At 42.2% G+C, this 27,854-nt stretch overlaps 1 protein-coding gene across 2 annotated transcripts in view; it reads right to left on the minus strand.

The window, feature by feature from the left end:
* arhgef4 (Rho guanine nucleotide exchange factor (GEF) 4) overlaps positions 1 to 26,741 on the minus strand; it is a 153,038-nt gene extending 126,297 nt beyond the window's left edge. For both annotated transcript variants that reach the window (XM_078280370.1, XM_078280369.1), the window contains exon 1: positions 26,715 to 26,741. The gene's annotated coding sequence lies outside the window, so the exon portion shown is untranslated. The remainder of the gene's footprint in view (positions 1 to 26,714) is intronic.
* Positions 26,742 to 27,854: the final 1,113 nt, after the last annotated feature.

The raw sequence follows: 27,854 nt of genomic DNA on the forward strand, positions 1-27,854 counted from the left end.
TACCCGGAGGTCTGTGTTTATCCACCGGTAAAACTCTGCAAGATGACTCACTTCAAAAGGGTTGAAAATCAGCAACTTTTCCTCTTTAGCGTCTAGTGTTAACATAAGCACTTTGGCTCAGTGAATGTTGATTTTACAGTCATGTTAAAACTATTTCCCGTCCTTCCAATTTCCAGCCACAGCCTGTCACTCCCCCCTGTTCTAATGTTACTCGGTACGTAACGTTAGCTCCGTGATGTTGTACTAACGTTACTCAGTACGTAACGTTAGCTTAGACCCCAATGCTTAGACTAACTTAATATTCATAAGACGTGACATGAGTGACACATGCGGGTAGGTGAGAAGAGGGAGATTAGCAAACTAACGTTAGCCAACATATTTATAAAAAAGTCACATTCAAATAGTGATTTCAGCATTTGAATAGTATTGATTTTTTTACTATTCGAATTATATTTGACTTTCGGTATTCGTTCCAACAGCCCTACACCAAACTTTTGTAATCGCCGTCTTCGCGATTAGCTAATCACATTCTTTTAAATCTCAATTTTGATTTGAAAACGATTCATCGTTCAGCTGGATGGTATTGTGCTTGACTGATGCGATGCAACAAAAGTCATCGACATTTCTCAATAGAAGAATAATGATACCATTTCCTACCACAGTATTTCACAACACTCAACTTCACAGACAGATATAAAATAAAAAATATATGAGATTTTAGCTTTAAAAGTGGTCTGATGGTGGCCGGGTTGGATCAGTGGGTAGAGCAGGGGAACATGTACTGAGAGGTTTATGCCTCGACGCAGAGGTCCAGGGTTCGAATCCGACCTGTGATGATTTCCTGCATGTCTTTCCCCTCTCTCTCCCCTTTCTCACCTAGCTGTCCTGTCAAAAATTAAAGGCGGAAAAGCCCAAAAAATAATCTTAAAAAAAAGAAATAAATAAAAATAAGTTGTCTGCTGAACAGTGCCCTATTCATGGACTGTAAGCACTATCTGTTCTGCAGCCGAGTCTCAAGTCTGCAAACTTTTATTCTTATTGCCAGCATACGTATGAACGCGTCACAACCTTTGGCACCAGAATGCACACAAAGAATTATAAAACGTGTAGGCGTAAAATACACAAGAACTCAAGCATGGTCCTCACATCATTATAAATAATACATCAGTTTAGAAGCGGAAACAATGACTTCACTGTTCTATAACCAAGGGCTTAGAGCGAAAACAAAAGGCCAGTGGGGTCTATGCTGCTCCATCACACCAATGTGCAACTTCATTACAGTCAAATCCTCTCAACCGTTCTCCTGGTTAGTAAAGACTTCTTTTACTGAATCATTTTTGTTACATAGGAATGAGAAGGAACCCTTTTATGTGGATACAACTCCAACCTGACCTCTGCTGCCAATTACTTTACACATTTGAGAATGTAATGTTTTCACTTAAGTGTAACTGTACTCTTGCCATTGTGGCCTCTGCAGCAGTGCTAAACAAAATATAAGATACATTTTGCTTGGGACAACCCCCATCCATAGGAGGACAAGGGAAACTGCTCCACTGAGAACCAGGATTCCAATCAGTTCAGAATGCAACTGGTTTGGACTTCAGCAGAATAAACAAGGGCCCGCTCCAAAAACAACATCACAGAATAAGGAATTACATGACTCTCCTGTTTTGCTTACAGGCTTCACAACATGTAGGCCAAGACATCATGACTGACTAAACAGACCAGTCACAAATATTTCAGGAAAACCAACAATGTACAACACAGTGATCAGTGAGCAGAGACAGTGTGGTGCAGAGCCATGCAGAGATAGGATCACGTGATGTCTGCTGTTTGAATATATTCTGAATTTGTTGGACACCTGGACAGTGAGGGGAATTTGCTGTAGTATTACACAGGGCAGAATGTGAAAAGGCAAACAAGACAAATCACGCCCCCTTCTGTGTCAAATATAGAACTACAACTTATTTGTCTTTATCTGTCCAAAGAAACTCAGCTGAACACCATTTCTTATCTTCTTTACACATTCAACTCATTCACACTTGGGTGCCCAATACCATCCACTGGTGCTGTTCCGAGCAGCAGCACTGGAGGGGTGATGTTTTTGAGGAGGGGGAACACAGCACACACCCTTTCCTCATCCACATGTTCTCAGGTGGTGTGGCAATCTGCTGCACTTTTAACCTTCTCTAAACTTTGTACAACTCATCTACACTATGGGTGGGAATCACAGAGTACCTCACGATACGGTACGGTACGATGCACAGCTCACAATCCAAATCAGAAAAGGATTTATTGCCAAGTAAGTACGTAACACTTAAGGCAGCTACACAACGGGTCCATAATCAGCCGTCGGACAGTCTGGCGAGGTCAGTGACTCGAGTCTGTTCGGTGTGTTCCGTGCTGTCGTCCGTTGGAGGAGCTGTCGTCCTTCATTTTGGCCGACCTGACATGCTCGTAAAATATGAGATCGTATTCTCAATGAGTCGTCATTAATGGCCGTTTGAAAAATCCAAAATCCTGAAGCAGCAGCCAGACCCACGTAACGCAATCGTCCAATCAGCTGCCGGTTTTCATTTTTGGGCGACAATACATATTAGCGCCGCCTGCTGTTATGGAGACGTATTACGTCTCATTGCTTTGGTGTGTTCCGAGGCATTTCTTTGACCAACTCGGGGAGACTGATCAGCAGGGCATGGAATTAACACCCGACCACCCGCCAAATGCGGGTGAATTTTGCAATTGGCGGGTAACACTGTCAATTTACCTGCCACATTGGCAGGTAGCCAATGAGAATTGAGTGATTCAGACACGTAACTATTGGTAAGCAGGGTTGACAGTCGGGGCCCCCTATCGCATTTTCATTACTCACACAATCCCAGCAGTCCCACGTGCAGCCACTGACCAAGCGGGAGTGAGAATGGGTAAAACTGATTTCCTTGTTTCTGTTATGAAGGCGAGATGTGTGTGACTCGAACATCTCACATTTACTAACAAAACGTACAGCTTTTCAGACCGTCCTGCCAACATGTATACATTGTAACATCAATGTAACGTTTTTTCACTCTAAAGTCAGCGGCTGCTGTTTCAATCCTGTCGGCTATCTGCAGCATCCTGAGCCTTTTTGGTAAGCTTCCTAGGAAATTTCAGCCCAGAGTAATTAATTAATAGTAATAATTATTATTCTAACCAAAACAAGTTTCCTTTTTATTTATTTTTAAGAACTATACAAAAAATAATAATAAAATAACTAACCCTTTTATGAGGCAAAAAAAAAAACTGGCTGGTAAAAAGTCTGGTGGTGCTGGTGGTCAAAAAAGTTAACTTCATGCCCTGCTGATCAGTCCAACTGCCTTTTCTGTCAACGGTCGGCCGTCGGCCCGGTGTGTAGCTGCCTTTACAAGGAATTTGCCTTGATAGCAATATTATCACGATACAGAAATTCTGCAATAATCCATATGTTGCTAGACAATCCTATAATGATACCGCGGAATCGCTCTAAATATGAATACAAAATGCCTGTGAAACGGTTGAGTGCAGGTTTTTTGTCTTCATTCACTGCAAGTCCAAACTGGTAGAAAACAGCACAATTCTGCAGCACAACTTTTTCAGCCTGTAAATTACTATGGGTCCTGACTTTGGACTTAAACATGGCTGGGGCATCCGTTACTTTCCTCAAACTGCTTTTTGCCTTCCCATTGAAAACCTCTTCCTGTTCGGCTCGTTTCCCTCGTTCATGTGTTGAGCGTCACCTCGAGGAGCCATGAAGTAGCCACACTGGTAGCAGAGAAATCTATTCAGTGCCTTATTTTCTTAGTTAAAATATCACTATTTAGCTCCAGCATATCAATTATCTTATCGCAGGAAGGACAACAATATACTGCCGTATCATTATTTTAACCAAGGGAGGCACTGGCCCTCTTATGATTGGTCACTTTTCTTGTAGCCTAAACTTGATTGATAGCTATTGTTACAGGAAGCCCGGAGTTTGTGACCTGGCCAAAGAAGAGTTTGTCTTTATCAATGAAGTAGAGCAAGATAGCACCGTGAAAAAAGGAATGTATACGTTTATCTCACCCGTTCTGTTGCTGAGATAGGTGTGATGCCCATGAAATGACCCTTTAGTAATGTCATATAGGCCTATCCGTGCCAATGTACCCAAGCTTACATTAGGGGGAGCGTTAGCTAACATGGCTATTGGTAGCCTAGCCACTGGATCGGTGTAAAATAGCCTTTGATGAAACACAAGTGTAAGAATTAAATTGACAAACACATTTTCCAACAGTTCAAAATAATTCTGACTGTGAAAAATTTTGACATTTACCAAATGTCTTTAGGCCTTATGCCCCTCCTAGCAGAGCTGCACGCTGTTTTTTAAATGTTCATAAGTTTGCTCCTGCTTTGGCTGTTCAGGGTGATATGGCTTGGAATACTTGGATCAATAAGGCAAAAATGAAATTGGTAACACTGTGGAATAGTTTGCTTTACATGTCAGAATACAGGGTCAATAAGAAGGATTTTCTTTGGACTAAATTGCATAATATTGGCAATATAATAACAGTCATCACTAGAAAAACAGCTCTTGAGAAAAAAAATGTCCTTATCTCGAAAAATAATGTCTGGCGGTTTTAAGGATGCAGGTTAGAGCTTCTATTCATTTCTTTATGAGCAACTCACAGATGCACAATTAGCACAAAACAGGCTTAAAGCTTTGCCTGCTAATGTAAAGACTGTTGCACCAACTGTCTTGACAATGCTGACCAGTGAGTGAATAGAGACCAGGAGAGTTCAAAATGGAGGACGCCAAAGAGGTGATCATATTAGCTGTGTTGCTTGGATGTATTAACAGAACTGAATTCCATGTTTCAGGATGGCGCCCTATTCATTCCAATAAAAGATGCTCACCCGGTGAGGTTTTCAGGCATCTTAAGGAGTCAGTGTTATAGGCCTTTAAGGGTGTTTGTGATGCTCACAAAAAGGTATTCACTGTTTTATAGCTATTTCTTTTGCAATGGAAAAGTATTTTTGGGCCAGTGGTCATCGTATGAGCTGCAATAGCGACTAAAGCAATAATGGCAGATTCACATACGGCATTGTTCCTGGGGAATTTGTTTCAGCACCCAGCTTTATATAACTAGTCTGTTAGATTGGGGTGTAATGGTACAAAGAATAATAAAGATATGCTAGAGATAAAGCAATGCTATGCAATTGAAAATTAAACAGCTTTAAAGCAGTGGGGATAGGGAGTTGGTGATCAGCGCATTGGGTGATGCCAGTGAAAGCGTAAGCATGTTTGACGAGTTTCCATTCACAGCCACTACAATGGTGGAGCAATGCCAACACACCGTCCTCACCTGATATACAACTCTCTCTCTGTTGTGGTTGTAGCTGACCGGGAACCAGAAGAAATTTCCGAGCAGAACTCTGCACGTAATGTGGAACTTGCATCAATCTACAGACCAGATATTCTGTGTGTGGCTGCACATTAACATCTCACAGCAAGTAGTCAAGATTTTGTGCATGTACAATTATTACATTAGGAGGCCAAGGAATAGCTAAATTTGACGCGCAGATCATCAGAGCCAGAGAGTGAGAGAGACAATCAATCGCTAACTGCTCAGTAGCTAACAGAGCTAATAGCGTGTAAACAACTGTGGAATTAAATGGAGATTGCCATGAGTGCTTGAGTGAACTAGTCTAACTTTAGTTTTCAATGTAAAGTTGATAATTAGCCACTGTAATGCCAAAAATAATTGTGTCCAGCTACCGAAGCAAGGCGGTATCAGCACAAAAGCATGTCAGCCAATCAGGAGGCAGGAGAGCCGAGCCAGTGTAGCCAGTTTCATTGATGAAAGTGAAAGCCGCTCCGCATATCCATAATATATGTCCAATTACGAGTTTAATGTAATGTTAGCCTGTCAGACTGGCGATCTCGAGTGACTTGGATTGGATGATTAAAAATATGAAGGATCCCCAAGGCCCAAGCCTACTGCTTACAGTGTGTATCAGCAGCCTTCCTCTTTAACCACTCGCTGAAAGAGCTAAGGCCTTCTCCCAAACAAGGTGCCATCTCAAGTACAATGTGGCCACGGGTCACAGGTTAAGCCCCTGTACAAAGCTCAGGAGACATCACAGGTTCAGCTTCTCTGCAGTAATGCTGCTGCAGGCCTGCCAGCTGTAAAGCCCACAGAAACCTATGATACTCATGGTTTTTCATGGCAATGAAAACGCTCATCAATAGGAGAACAGGACAGGGTGTTTTTTTATAGAACGATTCTCATTGGTGGACAAGATGGTGGCCTCCGCATATACATGACAATGTGTGTGCTGCTATAACATGCTAAGCTCACAGGAATGGGCCATCCATTCAAAATAGAAGGGCTCTGTCCTGAAAATAAAGAGTTCAGGCTCCCAGAGCAGAGAGGTAGTGGATAGTGTTTAGAGCACACTGGGAGCTTTCAGTGCTACAGGCTGCTGTCTAGTGAGGAACAAGTCCTTTATGGACGGTAGAGCATGGGAAAAACACTTGAACCTTCGTCTTTGCTCCTCACAAACAGAAAAACAAAGGCCATGGACTCTTCAGATGAGTACTTTAACGAAGGAAGAGAGGAGTTAAGAGTTGGTTTATCGCTAGTCTGGCATTGCCAGACCCTCTTCCACAGCGCTGCAGAGGAAGGTCTGGCTAGTCCACACAGCATTCTGGGATGGGAGAATAAACGTGCTCTGGTTTATTGGCATTTCTTCAAACCAATCACAATCGTCTTGGGCGGCGCTAAGCGACAGACAGAGCCAAAATAACCTCGGGAAGGAACTTGTTTTGGTGGAACATGTGTACGTTGGGAGGCGAACTCTGGAATTAAAATGGATGTTAAGTTTGTGATGATTAATATAATTTCACTGTCGGTTCTAGCTCGGAGGATGTTTCCCGAATCAAGCATAGTTCAGATGCCAACACAGAAAGTGAAAGATGAGGGACATCCGGCAGAAAATGAGGGACATCCGGCGGAACCGAAACAATCCCCTAAATGAAACGTCGTCGATATATACTATGGTATAGTAAATGGAGACTGAATGACACTGAAAAACAAGGCAGCACAGGACTCATGCTGGAGTAAATTACAGCATCTGAAACCAAACATGGCATGATAGGAAATGCAGTTTATTAGGTACTCTTAGCTAAAAATGCAGCTGAAGTGAATCCATCCATCCATCTTCGTCCGCTTATCCGGTATCGGTTCGCAGGGGTAGCAGCTCTAGCAGGGGACCCCAAACTTCCCTTTCCCGAGCCACATTAACCAGCTCCGACTGGGGGATCCCGAGGCGTTCCCAGGCTAGGTTGAAGATATAATCCCTCCACCTAGTCCTGGGTCTTCCCCGAGGCCTCCTCCCAGCTGGATGTGCCTGGAACACCTCCCTAGGGAGGCGCCCAGGGGGCATCCTTACCAGATGCCCGAACCACCAAAACTGTCTCCTTTCGACGTGAAGGAGCAGCGGCTCTACTCCGAGCTCCTCACGGATGACTGAGCTTCTCACCCTATCTCTAAGGGAGACACCAGCTACCCTCCTGAGGAAACCCATTTCAGCCGCATGTACCCTGGATCTTGTTCTTTCGGTCATGACCCAGCCTTCATGACCATAGGTGAGGGTAGGAACAAAAACTGACCGGTAGATTGAGAGCTTTGCCTTCTGGCTCAGCTCTCTTTTCATCATAACGGTGCGATAAATTGAATGTAATACCGCACCCGCTGCACCGATTCTCCGACCAATCTCCCGCTCCATTGTCCCCTCACTCGCGAACAAGACCCCAAGGTACTTGAACTCCTTCACTTGAAGTGAATCCAGCTTCATGAATGTTTTAATGCTCAGTTTTTGTTTAAACTTTGAGGCGCTGATTCAAGTGCATGATCATTTTGGATACTGCAGTTTGTGGTGCTGTTGTTGATGTGGTTCTAATATCTTGTCCACTCCACTTATTTCAATGAGGTAAGGCTAAGTGACAGAAACACCTCTCTGTATCATGCAACAACAACCCAAACTACATCCTCCAAAATGATCATACAGCTCTCTTCAGCAGTTTCAAATAAAACGGAAGGTTAGGAACTTCATGAAAGTAGGATTTATTGCAGGGCTGTTGTATTAGGTGTACCTAATGAACTGGCAGCTGAGTGTACAAGTCCTGTTTAAGTGTAGGCTATGTGAAGCTAAGGGCTGACTTCAAAGAACCAGCACAGGCAAAATCCGACCAACAAAATGCCTTCTGTTGCCTCACAACCTCTGTTAAAAGTTGCACTTGAACACCACAAAGACAACAGTGAACTGCCAGAGCTGTAGGTTCTGTAGTAGCCTGGTTACAGACCTCTGAATTGCAATCCACATTTCCTACTTATTCAACAGTTTGAATAGTTGATGTTGAGCTCAGTGACTGTTTCCCTGGCTGAAGAAACAGTCGACTAATCAAAGCTTTGTCAGTGGGATTAGCAGGAAAAAGTCCTGATAACAAAATATGCAACACTGAGGCAGAAAGTGATTGCAGAAACCCAGAGACTCTGGCTTTCAGAGAGTGGAGAGTGTGAAGGTAGTGGGGAGGGCACGAGGTGGCTGTTTCTCACACCCGTGTGAAAGAAAATATGTCAGTAGATGTCATTTCTATTACAAACAACAGTGTAGGAAGAGATACAAATGAAAACCAACCTAACATTTTCAGGCTATTGTAAAACTCAAATAACCCAGAACACTCCAAAAAGTTGCATCTAACACTAGAAAGTTTAGCTTTTTCTTTGCTTTGGCATGGCTTCGTCAGTCCAGGGTCTTCTGCTTGTGCAAAAAAGAATTTTTGGTCAACAAGATGATGGATTTTTGTGTTATATATACATATGATCCTGTGATTCTTGCGTGATCTCGTGATATCGCGAGAATTCAACTGCCGTGCAAGGTACGGTCCAATTCACCTCTCCAGACAATCCCAGGGGGCGATCCCGATTCCAGGCTTGTCTGAACCAATTATCTGCCCAAAATGCTCCAGTCGTGTGAGGGGTTTACAGACATATTTTTAATTTCACCCACTGGATTGGAATCTCACCGATTTAGGAATTCCTGTAGTGTCCTGTATTGTGAAAGCAACGGCGATGGAACAACAAGCTGAAACTTGCATTAGCCAATAAGAGCATGTGTAGAACAGAAACTGCCAATAGCACGAAAATATAACTTCTGTCTCCCGAGCCAGGTAGAAAGTAAAGGAGGACAAGTAGATCTGTAACAATTATAACATAATTGTCTAATTGTTTTTTTTAGTTGTTTTTTTTATAAATAATCATGGTTTTTGTTTAACCGCAATGGATTGCCAACAATAGCTAAGGTCTTAAGGCACCCATATTATGCTAATTTTCAGGTTCATAATTGTATTTTAAGGTTGTACCAGAATAAGTTTACATGGTTTAATTTTCAAAAAAAAACATATTTTTGTTGTACTGCACAGCTCTCTCTCACTGCTGCAGATCCTCTTTTCAGCTGGTCTCTGTTTTAGCTACAGAGTGAGACCTCTTTTCTTCTTCTTCTTCTGTACTATCTTTGATTGCACTCGCACATGCTCAGTAGCTCAGATGTAGATCATGTCAGCTAGATAGCTCCACAGACAGTAAAAGAAAGGCTGTTTCTCCACCTTCAGTCAGTTACAAGGCAGGATTAGCTGGGAGACTTCTAAATGAGGGCGCACATGGAAGTAGTTCTTTAGGAGATTATGGTGAACTTGTGTATGTTGTAGCAGTGCTTTGCTATTGAGAACAAGGTAGCATGCTAACGGTTGCGGTTAGCCAGCTCGTTTCGGCTTGTGACATCACAAGCCGTACAGATTTTGACCAGCTGACCCGGAGACTGAAGCAGGACACATTCAGAAACCGTATCTCACTCAGAACAGCATGGAGGGATTTTTTCAAAGTTTGTATGCGTGTGGAAGCACCAGAGACACAAAAGAACACCCCAAATCCCAGAAAAAGAGTTTTTTTCATAATATGGGCACTTTAAGATGTATGACTGTTGATGTTAATTGTTAATTTTGTTTAGATATGCCAAAGTGTAATTATATAAGTGATTATTGGTCGGACTATATATTTTTATTATTATTTCAATTGTTAGTTGCTGGCAAAAATGACAAGGGTGGGGTACAGTTAAAAAATATGTTTTATGATAATAAAGAGGCATGGTTTACGTCATAGGCTTTGTACCTGTGTTATTACATTATCTGGGTCATATGACACTGAATTTATTCATTTTTTTTGACTGAAAGACAATTACATTGTTAATTGCAATTATTTCTGAGACAATTAATTGTACAGCAACATTTGGAATTGTTACAGTTCTAAGGACAAGGTTGTGGAATTATGGCAACAATATGAGTGCTTCTTTAATGTGTCATGCTGTTCTGTGTAACACATTAAGATTGAGATTAACTTTATTGAACCCACAAAGGTGGGAAATTTGTATGATATTGCTGATCTAAAGCAGGAACCTTTTATGTATTATATACTAATTCAATCCAAAGAGAGTAGTGTTTAGAATGTGCTGTCTCTGAACAAATTGAGTGAAAGACAGTGGTTTTTCGTGAGTAACCAACAGTTACAGGAGGAAATCATCATGCATCCACTCCTTCATTTGCATAACAAGCATTGCAGAGGCCCGGGCCAACTCTGTGAACCTAAAAGAGCGTCAGTGCTAGTGTAAGGAGCCCCTCCGTTTATCTCCACCCCTTCCGTACTCCACATGTGGCAACGGAACACTGCGCTGTGCTTCCTCAAACTAAACTATTCATGAGAGGGATATGCAAATCAGCTGCAAAAGCTCCGCATGTTGATTAGGGCTGCACAATTAATCGCAATTATATCAAAATTGCAATATGGATTAGTGCAATACCCAAATCGCAGCAATATTTGTCATAGGCAAATTATTTGTAGTATTGTGGTGCTGCAGAGACGTCCCGGCCTACAAATCCTACCCCTACAGACTTAAGAAAAAATCTTCCTCGCAAAAATAACACTATAATCATTTTTATATTTTTCTATGAAAATGAGAATAATGATACAAAAATGAGCCTTCCCTCCATTATCGCAAATCATATCGCAATATCAGTCAAAATGATTGCAATTAGATATTTTCCTCATGTGTAGCCCTAATGTTGATGAAGTCGATCAGCAAGATGTGGTTCTGTGTTCATCAAGCGTCTCTGAGTAGGAAATCAGTCCTAACACTTTTCACAGTGCTTGAAAACAATGAGCCCTCTGTGCTGAACTGACTTAGTCGGTCCCAACCAACAATTTTGTCAGAGAAAGAAATCTCTCGCTCTTGCAGCAACTAAAGCACAGCTTCATTCATTCATTTCCCGTCCACTCAGTGTGAAGTCATGGTAAAAAAATTCATCCTTTAAGCCACGTGAGTGGCCTGCCAATTACAGCCTACTCTCTGCAAATGGCATAGATATTTAAGCTATTTGGAATTGGCGAAGTTTATTGGACAGTTGGGACTCTTGGCGTCACTTTTTGACGCTCTGGGTCGGGACGTACGTTAAACAGACATGTGGCACAAGAACAGGAAAAGATCATGGATGGGGTTACAAAATGTACGTTTCACGAACCCCGGTCTCCTGGGTGACAGTTCTGTGTTGTTTAAACCATCCACCCCCACCACCCCCCCCAGCTGGATTTTCGGGCTTTCATACTACTTACTACCTTTGTAGTTCTTAATAATAATAATAATAATAATAATAATAATAATAATAATTTTATTTCATATAGCACCTTTTACAGACAAAGTCACAAAGTGCTTCACAAAAAAGACATTTGATTAAAATATAATAGGATCCAAAACAGAAAATAAACAAGCAAAAACAAGTCAATTCCAATGAAGATTAAAAGAGTAAAAATCCCAAATTACAAACATGAGACAAAAGCAAGTTGAAACAAGTCTGTCTTCAGTTGCGTTGTAAAGCGTCAAGTGAGACTGCAGAATGTAACTTAATAGGAAGGGCGTTCCACAGAGTCGGAGCCACCGCTTCAACGGAACGGTCCCCTTTAGTTTTTAAACGTGTGCGTGGGACCACCAGTAATCTCTGGTCAGAAGACCTGAGGGACCTGTTAGTAGTGTACGGCTTGAGCAGGTCAGAGATATAAACAGGCGCCTGACCATGCAAAGCTTTACATGTCAGAACAAGAACTTTAAATTGGATCCTGAACTTGATCGGAAGCCAATGTAACAAGGATAAAATGGGAGTGATGTGCGACATCCTGCTGGACCTGGTCAGCAGCCTTGCAGCAGAGTTCTGGACTAGTTGTAGACGGTCCTGGGACGACTGGCTGAGGCAGGTGAAAACAGAGTTGCAGTAATCAGGCCAGGATGATATAAAACCATGAATGATCATCTCAAGTTCACATTGTGAAACAACAGCTCTAAGTTTGGCAATGTTTCTCAGTTGAAAGAAACATGTGCGGGTCAGTGATTTGATATGTTTGTCAAGAAACATATTCTGATTCATATTCTAATACTACGTCATCTTACAGCGCTGCGGTCGAGCTGCTGCTCTGCCCAGTGCGTTCCATACAATCGCTAAATTTAGGGGTGTCCAGCTCATTGTAGTTCATGGGCCACATCCCCCTAATCTGATCTCAAGTGGGCCAGACCAGTACACCACTCAAGACAGATCAGAAACTTGATCTGCCACAGAGTTTCTTGCCAGCTTGATGTTGGCAAACGCAAGTTGCTTCTACTACGACAGCGTTCTAAGGCCGTTGTAGGGGGAGAAAAAATAATTTTAGGGACCCGGGAGAGAGGGGTAATATTAAAAAAAAAGCTCAAAATTTCTAAGATTAAACTGGGATACTCTGAGGTTAAAGTGGTCAATTTGTAATTGGAATTAATTATTTTTCAGCAATTTTCACACTTTGCAAAGTCATCCATTGGACCCTTTGGCAGGCCGGTTTTGGCCCTCGGGCCGTATGTTTGACACCCCTGCGCTAAAGGGTGATTTTTGTATTGGTAGCCAACGCTGAGAGCCACTGACCAAGCGTCTGAATTTGACGAGTTGGGAGTGAGAACGGGTTGTCGTAGCAGAATGTAAACGTTTGTGTGTGCTCTCTGAATAGGTCAGACTGTGTGGTCGGAGCTCTAATGAGAGCTGACAGTCAGTACCAGCTGGACATTTTCTAGAGTGGCTGGATGGTGAGAGAGGAAGCCCCATCCCAGCCGAGAGCCGGCGGAGCAAAGCTCATTAACATGGTGTGTAATTTTATGTTCCTCCAAAACCATGAAAGATTACTATCAGGCTGATCTTTCTGTGGATTGAGTGGACAGGATCCTCCACACAAAAGGTCTTCTTGCTGCCAAACTTGTCCAGAGAATACAAAAGAATCATGTCAGTTCCCTTGTCTGCCCCAAGCCCAGTCATTTCTATCAGCTTTCTATCTCTTGCTCACACACACACACACACACACACACACACACACACACACACACACACAGATCTGTTGTGCCGGGCCTGGAGGGCCAGAGAAACCTAATGACCGGGCAGAGAAACCACAGGTCCAGAAAAAGAATAGTCAGTCATTACGCTCCTTCTGGCTCATTTTATCCTCCTGTGTTAGTTATGCTTTCTTTGGCTCTCCCCTTTCCATTCTGCTTGCCTACCGGCCCTTCTGACCCCTTTCTCTTTCTCTCTATTTTCAGCTGCTGGAAGAATTTGGGTTAGAGGTGGATCAAAGTAACCCAGTCCTACTCTAAAGCCCTGGCTCACAACCATACAAACAAGTGACGTCATGGATGTGCTGGATACAAACATGATACGCAGACTGTCGGATGTCTCATTCGGTGCCTTCACAGAGTGACCGAAAAATACAAACCAGAGACACTGCCATGCAATCCACTACAACAGTACAACAGTCCTGTGATAGATTTACTGTAAATGAAGAAGTCCTCTGAGGCGTTGTTGTCAATGCTGTTTTCAAATAGTTCTGCTCCATATACAACATACATTAACAAGAGACAACATATATGAAAAACGTTACAAGAAACGAAATCATTCTTACAACAGGAAATACAATTTTTTACCACTTCATCAACGAGTAGATAAGACTTGTGTACATCACAATACTGCACTAAGTGGAACTATTTAAGTAGTTGTACATTTGTATTCCCAACTTGTATATACCTTAAATACAGTCTTTCCTTTGGTTTGTTTTTTATCTTAATTTTTTTAATATTTGTTCTTGTACTGTATCCCATTTATCATTTATTAATTCATGTTTATTCTGTATGTGCGCTGTGTTATCTGATATTTTGCTGCTGTAGCGCTGACATTTCCCATTTTGGGGTCAATAAAAGTCTGTCTATCAATCTATCTATAAAGAACTGCGATTTAGGGAGCTTTCACACCTGCCTTATTTACTTCAGTTGAATCGCACTAGAGTTGGTTTTCTCACCTTTGTGCGGTTCGTTTGGGCAGGTGTGCACTAGAGGATGGATACCCGAACCGAGCCCGTCGGGACCCGGCAGTACCCGATGGGCCGGGCCGGGTTCAGACAGATATTTAGAAATGATGTTTGGGTTCGGGTTGGGCTCGGTCACATCAGCGCGATAAGGCATTGAACATTTTAAATTAAACAGCTGATTAATGTGCGCTTGTTCCCCGTGTGAGCAGATGACCTCATCTGTTGACATTTCTGAATGTCTTCCAACAGCTGCTTCAGAAAAGCTTTCACACAAACAAACCTACATGTGTCGTTAGTCTGAGGACAAAAAATGAGATTTTAACTGTGTCAGGCTCGGACATAAATATCTTAATGTCTGTCGGGCTCGGGCCGGACTCGGTTACTGCTCTGTCGGACGCGGGCCGGGCACGGACAGAAAAATGCGGCCCGATCCGCACTCTATTGTGAACGAGGCAATCACACTCGGATGCGCACCAAAAGCGGACCAAACCAGCGTACCGAGACCTGCTTGATGAGGTGGTCTCGCTCCGCTTTCAATCTGAACCTAACTATTAGGTGTAGCAGGCTGATAACGCCCATTCAATGGAGTGGTATCAAACACATTGTTATTGGCTGAGGAATATCCAACATCTACAGAAGATGACACTACTTGTCAAATTAGTACTTTTCTTTTTTATCATCATAATTATGGGGCATTTTATACCTTTATCATACCTGATAGCAGAGAGGTGACAGAAAGTGACGAGAGATGGATAATCCCAAAACTAGGTAAAAGTGCTGCTCAGCTGGGAGACAGCACACGCACGCACGCACGCAAGCACGCAAGCAGAGCATTTGTACATCTAACCCCTGGACTTAATTCATCAAACAGTTTCACATTTGAATCTTTATTCATTTCACTTTACCTTTAAATTAGAAAAGAGATGTATATTGATGATACATTTGTCATTCGCATATTCATAATCCACGTTGATAATCAAAATGTCAAATCAAAACGTTTCCAACAGCCAGGAGGAAATGAAACCTTTGAAGACATCATGATTATGCTGCATTTATGTCTAAATTAACTGGATAAAAGGAATGCACCCTCACAATTATCACTTATGCAGTTGTCATAATAACCAATCGTTAATCAAAGGAAGTCTGGAAACTGGTCTCCAGTAGTCAGTCAGAGGTCAACAAAAAGAGAGATTTGGAACATGCCAGGACAAAGCTGAGACACTGCAAGTCACACGAGAAGACTCCAGCCTCGGATGCAATGAGGGAGCATGGGAAACGGGACAGCTGAGTGTTTCCTCGCCATGCATTCCCCTCAGCTTGGCTGGATGTGAAACGAGACAAATTCCTGAGTATCTCTCTTGTGTCAACTTTGCAACTATGTGTGGAAGACTGGACAGCAGCCCGTCACCCCACCAAGCCCACTCCAACCCTTACCCCCCGAGAGGAATGTGATGGCTTCGCCTCTAGACCCTGATTTACTGATGAGTGTGTGTGTGTGTGTGTGTGTGTGTGTGTGTGTGTGTGTGTGTGTGTGTGTGTGCGTGTGTGTGTGTGCATGCGCGCTTACATAATTCTCACACAAACAAGTAAGGCCTGCACAGAGGAGGAGTCGCAGACGTGTGTTTGTCAGAAAGCGAGAAGAAAATAAAAGGAGGGTGTAAAATAAAGTCACAGCTATTAGAACCACTGTTTGCCACCACTTGTTTCAATAAAGATCATTCAAATATTCAGGTGGATAACCTCCAAGCCCTTGTTTAATTCATTCCTGTGCAGAAAATGATTTATTTTTTCTTTCACAGGAAACACCCACCGGACAAATTTTACCATTAGCATGTCTTGGACCCAGCATGCCACGGGACAAGGTTTTCCCTACTATTATAAGGTTTAGGCGGAGCACCCAAGCTGTTTTGGGCACCACCTAAGCCAAATGAATTTAACTAAAAGATTTTCCTCAGATCTATTCCACACCTGCCTCGTGTAGTTCGGCTGAATCGTAGTAGAGTTGGTTTGCCCCGCTGGTGCGGTTTGTTTGGGCAGGTGTGATTATTTAAATGACCTGAGCTGGCTTGACCGTGGAGATGCAAGAAGATATGCACTAGTCCAGAACACAGGGCCTTCTTCCTGTATTTACTTTCTTGCTCCCGCCCCCAGACACATCCCACCAATAAGAGGAGTGAATGTTCTTGCGTGATTTGTAATAACGCATTTTAGTACGCTTGAATTTTTCCAGGTGTGAAACAAACCCAACCAAGGGGAAATCACTCCAAGTTTACAAACTCATCAACTAGAGATCCAAAAGAATGTGAAATTGAATTTTTTTTAAACATTTTCTGGAATCGGGATCCCCCCTTTACGAAAATGTTTCAATTTCACATTCTTTTGATAAAAAGTCAAGCATGTGTACCTAGAAAAGAGAAGTCAACTCTGACCCTAATCCGTTTTGCTGCCAAATACAGAACCAAAGCCTTTCCACAAGTAACAGGTTCCACCAAAATAACAGTCAAACCAAGAGGAAAACCAGTTGACGTTGGCTTGGTTTTTACATCATGAAGCCATGAAAATAAAAACTTTTTTTTAATCATTTGCTATTCACTGAAGCAGCTTACATTGATTTATTTTTATTATTTTCTTTTTGGGGGGGTCATTCCCTTTCGTGTGGACAGTATATGCATCACTGTCAGATCCAAGTAGGCTTAGTCCGGTGTTTCATGACAAAGCATTCTAAATTGGCTACAGCGCCGATATACACTGCTGAAAGATGCATTCTCCATAGGAACCCATTGAGGCTAATGGGTACTGTAGTATATCAAGACATCCACCACACCAAATTGCGGATAAAAAAAATAAAAACGGATGGTTATACCATGAACTAAATTCATTAGAAGAAGCCTTTCAAATGGTTGAACAAATACATGCGGAACAATAGGGTCTTCCTACTTAGCAACTCCATTGAGGCAGGATACCAAGCCTAATCTAAGGTGGTTTACAGTGTTAAGGTTGGTTTTTGGCCTTTGTTCCTTCATGCTCAAACAATGCCAAGCAACCTTTGCAAGGCTGTGCAATTTTGATCGCGATTTTGATATTGGCACCTAATGATGACAAAAACAATATAATCAAGTGAAATTACTTTGCATATTACATTTTTCAAGTAAACTCTTATTTTGTCTTGTGTTATGAAGGGGCATTCAAAAATGGGAAAAGTATAAAGGAAATTCCACAGTTCAAGGTGGTTTCACCGTTGATTGGTTTAACTGTTTCAATGTTTTTTTAACGCCAATAAATGCAACATCTTTCCAAAGGTCAATCTGAATCAGAAATCAGAATGAGTAATCATATTAAATAACATATATTTCAATATTGACCAAAATAATTGGGAGGGTTTTTTGCATAATCAGGCAGCCCTAGTCTAAAGTTCAGAGCCTTCCTGCTATTCCCATATTCCTGTGACTATGTTTTTTTGTCTTGTCAGAGCTCAGAATGGCCAGCAGAGTTCCGGTCGAACAAAGACAACACAAATCAAACCCAGTGGAACTAATGAGGCTGGCTGTTGTCGCATGAAGACTCTCATGAACTCTTCATGCTCCCTCACAGTATTTCTCACGTTCACATTAAGAGAAAGCGTGTCACCCGTGCCATAGCAAAGCTAAAAAAAATTAAATAAAAACACATACTGGGGTGGCTCGTGTTGGAGATGCAAGGAAAACTGAAACTGTTGGTCTCTCCACAGCAGCCTGGATTTATGCAGCCCAACCACATAAAAGAAGCCCATGAGAGAGAAGAGAGGGAGGGGAGGAGGACCAGAGGGAGTTACGGCTGCTGCACTTTACTTGATGCAGATTATAATTCCACCGTTCTCACACTGAAACCATTAGACACACCTGTTTTTTAAATAAAATCTTCTATCCCTAACAATTTATGAGCCGAATGTTCACTATGTAAGGGATATTGTAGAGCAGGGAAGTCATCCTCATTTTAGTTCATGGGCCACATCCCCCTAATCTGACCTCAAGTGGGCCAGACCAGTACACCACTCAAGACAGATCAGAAACTTTATCTGCCACAGAGTTTCTTGCCAGCTTGATGTTGGCAAATGCAAGTTGCTTCTGCTACGACAGCGTTCTAAGGCCGTTGCAGGGGGAGAAAAACATTCTACGGACCCGGAAGAGATGGGTCATAATCCAGGAAAAACTCTAAGAAGAATATCTAAGATTAAAGTCGTAAATTTAAGGAAAACAAACTTGGGATATTCTCTGAGATTAAAGTGGTAAATTTGGAATTGGAATTAATTACTTCTCTGCAATTTTCATGATTGGACCCTTTGGCAGGAAGAACAGGAGCAATCCCGGAAGTGGAAGGTCGTGGATATGGACTAACAGGAAAATATGTTTATATTTCTCAATTGAAGGTATGAAAATAGTTTTAGTAGCTAAACTCAGGCATTCTATTTGGGGCTCAAGACATCAAATTATGCCAGGCTGTATTTAAAACTATAATATCCTATTTCAAAAATGGAATCAAAAGTACACTGTAGGGCCCGGGTTGGAATCCGACCTGCGGCCCTTTGCTGCGTGTCATCCCCTCGCTTTCTCTCCTCCTTTCCTGTCTATCCACTGTCACTATCGAATTAAGGGAAAAAGCCCCACAAAAAAAAATAATAATAAAAAGTACACTGTAAAACAAAACTAAAGTGCACAAATTAATATCGTGCTACAATTGTTTGCACCACAAAGAGCTCACTGCATGACGTGAACTTGAGTTGATCCGCTTAACAAAAGCCCCACACTGGCCCTGACACTGATAATCTGCTGCAATGTAATGTTCTGTGGACAGAAAACGCAGACTGAAACACCCACACACACAGAGACACACACACAGACAGACACACACACAGACCCACGTTGTGCTCCTTCATGCTAGCCTTTCAAAGCGACTCACAGAGAAAGGTGGCAGTTAGCACTTGGCAGCAGTGTCGTCCTGGCAGCTTTAAATGCCCAAAGCCCTTTTGAGATGCCTTCAAACATAAATGCACTAGAGCACTGTGAGTGGCCGCCACTGAAGAGAAGACTTCTGGATCAGCTACACAGTTGCTAGGTTTGAGGTTTTTTCCTGACCAAACGCTTGTTTGTTTTTAAATCCAAGCCCTTGTTCAGTTTAAAGAAACAGAAACTAACTGCAGGAAATCGACACACCCAGGCCATTTTCAGTAGGGCTGGGTACCAAATTCAACCCTTTTAGGCACCGACCGAATTGCCTCTAAAGTATCGACTATCGAAGAATGCCTCGTCATTCAATTTCAATACCTAAGGAGTAAATCTCAGCAACGTCAGTGAGTCAATAAGCATGCAGCATGATTCTACCAAGATCTAATAATGTCTGTGATTGGCTGTCTAACATTACACGTCGTAGAGACACGCAGGAATAACTACTTATAAAATTTGTATCAAAAAAAGTATCGGTGTCGACATTTCTTTAATGATACCCAGCCATCATTTTCAGTAGAGTCAAAATATTGTATTACATTGGATGAAGAATGCAAGAAAAAGAGGCTCCAAGAAAAGACAATCTGTGCTTTACCCCTTAAACTGAATTTATACGTCTTTACAGTTTATACTGTACTGCAACGATTACTACATACTCGATCCAGTACGAATACAGAATCTGGATACAGAACTCCAGGCAGAGGTATAATCACCATTTCACAATTATCCCGATTATAATGCATTAACTTCACTACTAATGTATAAAATCATAGGAACACTCTAGATTATTAACTGCTGACCTTTGAAACAGAAATAACACAGTAACGGCTTTGAATGTTTTTAAAATGATCATTTGACCAAGCAGACTAAAGGTGAATCAGTCACACCACAAACAAAAGGCCAAGTTGGCAACAACAGGGCTGTCATTCTTAAAGCTATAGTGCGTAGTTTCTGTCTCCCCCATGAGGAGTTCTAAGTAATGACAATAAAACTGTCGGCGCGTCCACATGATGCAAGCCTTCTGTGACCGCACACTACCCCCTTAACTCCTTATGGTTCTGTACATTACAGAGGGGTCTCGTGATACCATGTTCCCACACTCTGTCCTCAAAGTGGAGGAGAGTTTGGGTTTTGACTAGGGGTGTAAATCACACATTTATCACAATACAACATTTAATAAATTCTTAGGACAAGGATACAATATTTGCTGATACCACAAAGTCAATTTGGTTCATTTCAGACACCTGCGACCGATATACAGTCAGGTCCATAAATATTGGGACATCGACACAATTCTAATCTTTTTGGCTCTATACACCACCACAATGGAGTTGAAATGAAACGAACAAGATGTGCTTTAACTGCAGACTTTCAGCTTTAATTTGAGGGTATTTACATCCAAATCAGGTGAACGGTGTAGGAATTACAACAGTTTGTATATGTGCCTCCCACTTTTTAAGGGACCAAAAGTAATGGGACAGATTAACAATCATAAATCAAACTTTCACTTTTTAATACTTGGTTGCAAATCCTTTGCATTCAATTACAGCCTGAAGTCTGGAACGCATAGACATCACCAGACGCTGGGTTTCATCCCTGGTGATGCTCTGCCAGGCCTCTACTGCAACTGTCTTCAGTTCCTGCTTGTTCTTGGGGCATTTTCCCTTCAGTTTTGTCTTCAGCAAGTGAAATGCATGCTCAATCGCATTCAGGTCAGGTGATTGACTTGGCCATTGCATAACATTCCACTTCTTTCCCTTAAAAAACTCTTTGGTTGCTTTCGCAGTATGCTTCGGGTCATTGTCCATCTGCACTGTGAAGCGCCGTCCAATGAGTTCTGAAGCATTTGGCTGAATATGAGCAGATAATATTGCCCGAAACACTTCAGAATTCATCCTGCTGCTTTTGTCAGCAGTCACATCATCAATAAATACAAGAGAACCAGTTCCATTGGCAGCCATACATGCCCACGCCATGACACTACCACCACCATACTTCACTGATGAGGTGGTATGCTTTGGATCATGAGCAGTTCCTTTCCTTCTCCATACTCTTCTCTTCCCATCACTCTGGTACAAGTTGATCTTTGTCTCATCTGTCCATAGGATGTTGTTCCAGAAATGTGAAGGCTTTTTTAGATGATGTTTGGCAAACTCTAATCTGGCCTTCCTGTTTTTTGAGGCTCACCAATGGTTTACATCTTGTAGTGAACCCTCTGTATTCACTCTGGTGAAGTCTTCTCTTGATTGTTGACTTTGACACACATACACCTACCTCCTGGAGAGTGTTCTTGATCTGGCCAACTGTTGTGAAGGGTGTTTTCTTCACCAGGAAAGTATTCTTCGGTCATCCACCACAGTTGTTTTCCGTGGTCTTCCGGGTCTTTTGGTGTTGCTGAGCTCACCGGTGCGTTCTTTCTTTTTAAGAATGTTCCAAACAGTTGATTTGGCCACACCTAATGTTTTTGCCATCTCTCTGATGGGTTTGTTTAGATTTTTCAGCCTAATGATGGCTTGCTTCACTGATAGTGACAGCTCTTTGGATCTCATATTGAGAGTTGACAGCAACAGATTCCAAATGTAAATAGCACACTTGAAATGAACTCTGGACCTTTTATCTGCTCCTTGTAAATGGGATAATGAGGGAATAACACACACCTGGCCATGGAACAGCTGAGCAGCCAATTGTCCCATTACTTTTGGTCCCTTAAAAGTGGGAGGCACATATACAAACTGTTGTAATTCCTACACCGTTCACCTGATTTGGATGTAAATACCCTCAAATTAAAGCTGAAAGTCTGCAGTTAAAGCACATCTTGTTCGTTTCATTTCAACTCCATTGTGGTGGTGTATAGAGCCAAAAAGATTAGAATTATGTCGATGTCCCAATATTTATGGACCTGACTGTAATACATAAGCCCATTTAACACAATCATCGTTACATTTATATATATTTACAAAAAGCAACTAATGCAACTAATATGGTTTGACAATTTCATCACTAAGCTCTTCCAGACATTTAAATTAAAAACAAACTATTTTTAGTAAAAACAATAAAAGATGACGATATGTATCAATATTTTTTGGATTTGTATCGATAATATTGATTGTTGAGGATTGAGTCAATATATTGATCCAGATCGATGCATCATTGCACCCCTGGGTCTGGGAACTCCCCATTGGCAGGGCTCAATCCGAGGGGCGGGATAAACGGTTGTCTTTCAAATTCCCTCTGCATGCAATAGGATAGCGCTACAACCAACCAGAGCAACGCTAGTTGATAGATTAAACTTTTGCCGTATCCAGTCGGCAAAACTCCGAACACATCTTCCTTTTTTAAGAATGACTTCAGCGCCCTTCTTTGTTCTTTTCTCAAGGAAAAGCTTAACTCCAAGTCTTCCAGTGTCGAGGCCAAAGCTGATTCCAAAGGCCGCCGTTCACCAGCAGCAGCAGCCATCTTCTTTGTTTTCTAGTAGCAGGGAACTCACGCAGAACTGTCGCAACTCTGCCGTCATTATGTTAAGCCCGCCCACCGACTCTATACACGACGTGATTGGCCTGACCAGAATTTGGTTTTTCCAGCTCGCAAGCCAACGGAGAGTTGCTAGACTGACCCTGGATGTAAATTACATTTGCTGCCGCTAGGGTGGTCTAGATTTCTAGGCTACTCCATCCCCACCTGACAGGCAGACTCTATGAGATGATGTTGAGGTTCAAGTAGGGGTCACAGTACGGGAAGTGATTTTACTGCTTTGCACTGCAGTGTAGAGGTACCCAAACAACACAGAGGGGGTCTCAAGGGATTTTAAAAGGCTTATGGAGTCAATACCACTTACTCTTTATCGACGACATTCCACTTCCTATATTGTTCAGGGGCCGCCGGATGTCCCGCTTTATCGGCCAGATGTCCGTCCCCTTCCTCTGTCTCTGTGTTGGCGTTCTAACCTCTGGTGGATTTGTGAGGACTATGGTTAACTGCTCCTCAGATCTCTGCAGGGTAAATCCAGACAGCTAGCTAGACTATCTGTCCAATCGGAGTTTTCTGTTGCACGACTAAAACTACTTTTGAACGTCCACATGTTCCACCAAAACATGGACTCCACGCAGAGCTTTCGCCATGGCCTACGTAAGTGGCCTGATGTTTATACTTGTGCGTTGGTGGTGTGTGCATCGAGCCAGCATGCATGTGTGTGTGGGGAGAGGGTGATAGAGTCAGGGAGAAAGTGAGAGAGTGGCGGGCATTATCTTCAGAGCGAGTACCAACTCTAGAGTCATAGTGAGAGAAACAAAGTATCTCCCCTGTTCTTTCTGACCACGGTGGGAAATCTGGAGCAGGAAGAGTTAACCCTCTCCTTGATTTCATGTTGTTTATGGAGGAGAACCAGGACATGAGTCGGGGGAAATGCAACGCTACCAAGCCACGGTCGAGGTCTGGCGTAGGTTCGTGTCTCCATGTACCTACGTACGAAGCAAGTAAGCAAGTATAAATCAAGCTTAATACCACTTGACTCTACACTTTGAGTCGTGTGATATGAAACAAGAGGTTCTTCTTGAGGAGTTAAGTCACAGATGTCCTCTTCTGACACAGGGCACCATCACTAACAGCAAAGAGTTAGGAAGCACCACCACAACATAAGAAGCCTCTCGTTTCGCCATATGGTTTCAACTACTCACTCAGGAGCTGGAGTCACGTGAGCCTAAAAATCGGATTAGCAGCGATCCAGAACACATTAAACCAGGTAAAAGGTGAACAGAGGCTCCAAGAAAGCATCAAAGGCCAGCTCAGTCCTCTGACACTGTGTAGTGGTTAGTTTTAACATCTGCTGGCAGTGTGTGCAACTCTTCCTCCTGCTCACAGACTGGTAATGTAAGATGTAATGGTTGAGAGGCAGATACAAGTCGCCAAATTCTAGTTACTAGGGATGGGAGAAGAAAATGTATGTACGTGTAGTGATTTATTTTGTGACATTTTTTAAAAATCGATTCTTTTCCCCAGAATCAATATTTTTTTATAGATTTTTACCAAGGATTCAGCTTAATATTTTCTGTTCATACGGTACCGCTGACGGAGAATACATCATATGCGTTTCCAGCAAAACAGAGCGAAAGCAGAGAATGCAGAAAACACGTTATGCTCTTCTTTACAAAGTAAATAAATGTCAGACTGACTGACATGTGATGTCATTCTTCTTAGAAAACAATTAGTTTTTGACATGTCTCATGATATATTGTCTCCAGAAATGTATCATTCAACTCTTGTTTTTGTTAAAGAAGGGAAAAAAATACTCAATACTATGGAATCGCAGTACTTCTAGAATCGTGGGACAAAAGCATATCGTCCCAGCCCTGATAGTTACACCACCTGCACTGTTTACACAAGCAGCACACTGTACAAGTGTCACGTTTACATATTCAACAGACACACACACTCACCTTTACCGTGAAGTTTGTAATGTGTAAACATAAATGTAGGCACTCAGCCACACAGGTGTTCAGACTAAAAACAAGGTTCCATTGGTGAGGATGCTTCAGGTACCAACGAGACAATCTGTTGCGTTTACATGCACTTAAGGAACCAGGGTACTGTTAATCAGTGATCAGATGTCTCCGGCCTTATTCTGGAACAATGTCTTTTCAAAATGAATTACCTCATCTAAAATCTGTGTCTCATAGGTTCTAAAACTACTGTACAGTAGAGGGTGGGACAAAATATCGATCGGCTATATATTCTCCTTTGTGCGATACAAGAATCAATACGCTGGGACCAAATAGACATTTAAATCAATAAAAGAAAGCGCTCTGAATAGATTTCCCTGCTCCCAGCAACACTACTTCATGGCTCTTCGAGGTAACACATGAACAAGGGAAACCTGAACAGAAGTTAACGAGCTGAACAGGAAGAGGTTTTCAACGGGATGGCGGACAGCAGTTTGAATGAAAATAACAGATGCCCCAGCTAGAGCTGAAACAAGTCAAAATTTTGCTGTACAATTAATTATCTCAGAAATAATTGCGATTAACTAGGGGTGGTACGGTTCACAAAACCCACGGTTCGGTTCGTATCACGGTTTCCCACAGATTAGAAAGGAATTTGTGGCAGGCGGGGGGGGGTCTTTCACTGGTTGAAGCCTGAAAATATTGTAAACAAATTAATAGCATAACTAATTACACTGGTCGGACTGTTCAGCTCTGTTGACAACCCAACTGCATTTTACTGCAAACTTGGGACTAGTTCACTTTCTAAAGCGGGCGCAATCGCTAAGAGTTTGCTAAGAGTCGGGTCAGTGATTGTGAATGTGTGATTGTGTAAAGGTGTTCACCAGATAGATACCAACCTTTAGTGAATTTTGCCAGCCGTCTTCTCTCCTTTATGGAGACAGACGCTGTGTGCACGGTGGGCTCGATGGTGTTTTAAGCCTCCAATGTCGCCTTACAGGCAGCTAACCCTCACCTTAACACTAACATAACTTCTTTGACATAACCATTGCCGCGCTGCCTGGAAGGCGACGTTGGGGGCTAAAAACACCAAACACCACACGGTGGGAGGAGCTCTGCGTGTGTATGTGAGCGAGACTCAAGTGACAGAGAGACGGAGGAGAGCAGGGAAAGGAAATGCAGAAGAACGTGTTTTAAATAGCGTTTAAAAAAATAAATAAAAAATAATGAATAACGAAACGCAATGTGCGGTGGCCGGTGCTGATAGTGCGGCACACCGCCACACTTTAGTCTATGTGTGGGAAACACAGGAATCGCTTGAAAAGTCCTTTGGTGTAAGGTCAGCATAAACTGTACTACCAACTACCGCTGATACGACGGAGCTCTGTGGCGGCTAAACACAGCTAACAACTGCCACTCGCCGTCACAGAGCTCTGTAGCCGGCGTCACGTGACCAGCCAGCAATCCCCTAGTTTCCTAGGAGATCATACGTGTTGGTGTGCATACATTTTCGTATCGTATGGACCAGTTCATGAGAATACACTGAATCCTGACACGACTGTAAAAGCATCACTTTTATTGTAGGCGTTGGAATTTAAGGCTTTGAGTGGGCTGGTGCTTTGAGCAAAGAACTGTCATGTGATTTCCAACAGTGCTAAAGTAAGTTTACACAGGTTTTACATTCATGCAGAGACTGTAGTTTTATATTAGTATAGTATAAAGTGGGTGCTATGTCAGATAGATCTGTCGATCAAAAAAAAAAGAAGACGGGATGCCATGGACCCCCAGCACACCAACTGGTTGAAAAAAAAAAAAAAAAAGACTTGTCTTACCTGTAGAGGAGCAGACTGGCATCGGAGTTTCTGAGGAGAGAAACAGAACACAGTGAATACAACATTTTAGTAAGATGTTTAATGGGTTCATCTTTTAAAAGGGTTCTTGACTGATGTTTGGAATAGTAGATGCTGTGGTTGGTTTGGATTCACAGCAATTACAGTGAATTCCAATGGTTACCTACTTTCATAGTAGGGCTGCTCGATTATGGAAAAAAAAAGTCATAATCACAATTATTTTGGTCAATGTTGAAATCAGGATTGTTTAACATGATTGAATGATTGAGATTTATTGAAAATGACTCATTGACTTTTGGAAAGATAATCATTGAATTTACAAAAAACTGTGAAACTATTCAACAGTGAAAAAACACCTAGAACTGTGACATTTCCCTTGATACTTTTCCCTTTGAGCTTTCTTTATTATTATTCATAACACAAGACAAAATAAGAGTTTATACTTGTAAAACATAATGTGCAAAATAATGATCGTTAGGAGCCAACATTTGAGCCCTATTTCACAGCAAATAAAATATCCATTAAAGCATATTCCACTTCTCTGCTGACCATTTATGGGCTCAGTATGCGTTCCTGTTTTTTTTGTCAAACTATGGCTGTAAACACGCAGCCTCTCTCAGGTGGTTATGGGTACGTATGTCACTAAAAATGACACTACAACTTTTCATGAAACTGACTACAGCTGCTTTCCTACTAGAAGGAGTGGGGTACAAACCTTTCAAGCCTACGGTGGGCCTTCATTTTCAGAACATAAAAACATACTGGCCAAGCATGACCCAGTTCAAAAAAGCGGTACAAAAATATGGTTTTCACAAGGTACAGGGAGAAGGAAGGGCTTTGACCTGAGGCCTGTACTACGAATCAAGCCCTAGATTGATTTCAGTTACCCGGCTTCTCTAACCTTAACAACTGTGGTCCCGCAAAGCTGTGTCACGACGGTGGTTATCAACTTGTTCAGTTCAGTGTTCGTGCGCGTTCACATAAAAGAGGCGATGTTTGCATAGCATGACCAATCGCAAATATCTACCAGAGCCACATATTTTACATAAGAGCAAACTATAATTCTACATAAATATGAAGAACAAATACACGGTTTTACAGGCAAAACGCAATACAGTCGCT

This window comes from Sander vitreus, chromosome 22, assembly GCF_031162955.1.
Source record: "Sander vitreus isolate 19-12246 chromosome 22, sanVit1, whole genome shotgun sequence".
NCBI classification, from domain to species: domain Eukaryota; kingdom Metazoa; phylum Chordata; class Actinopteri; order Perciformes; family Percidae; genus Sander; species Sander vitreus.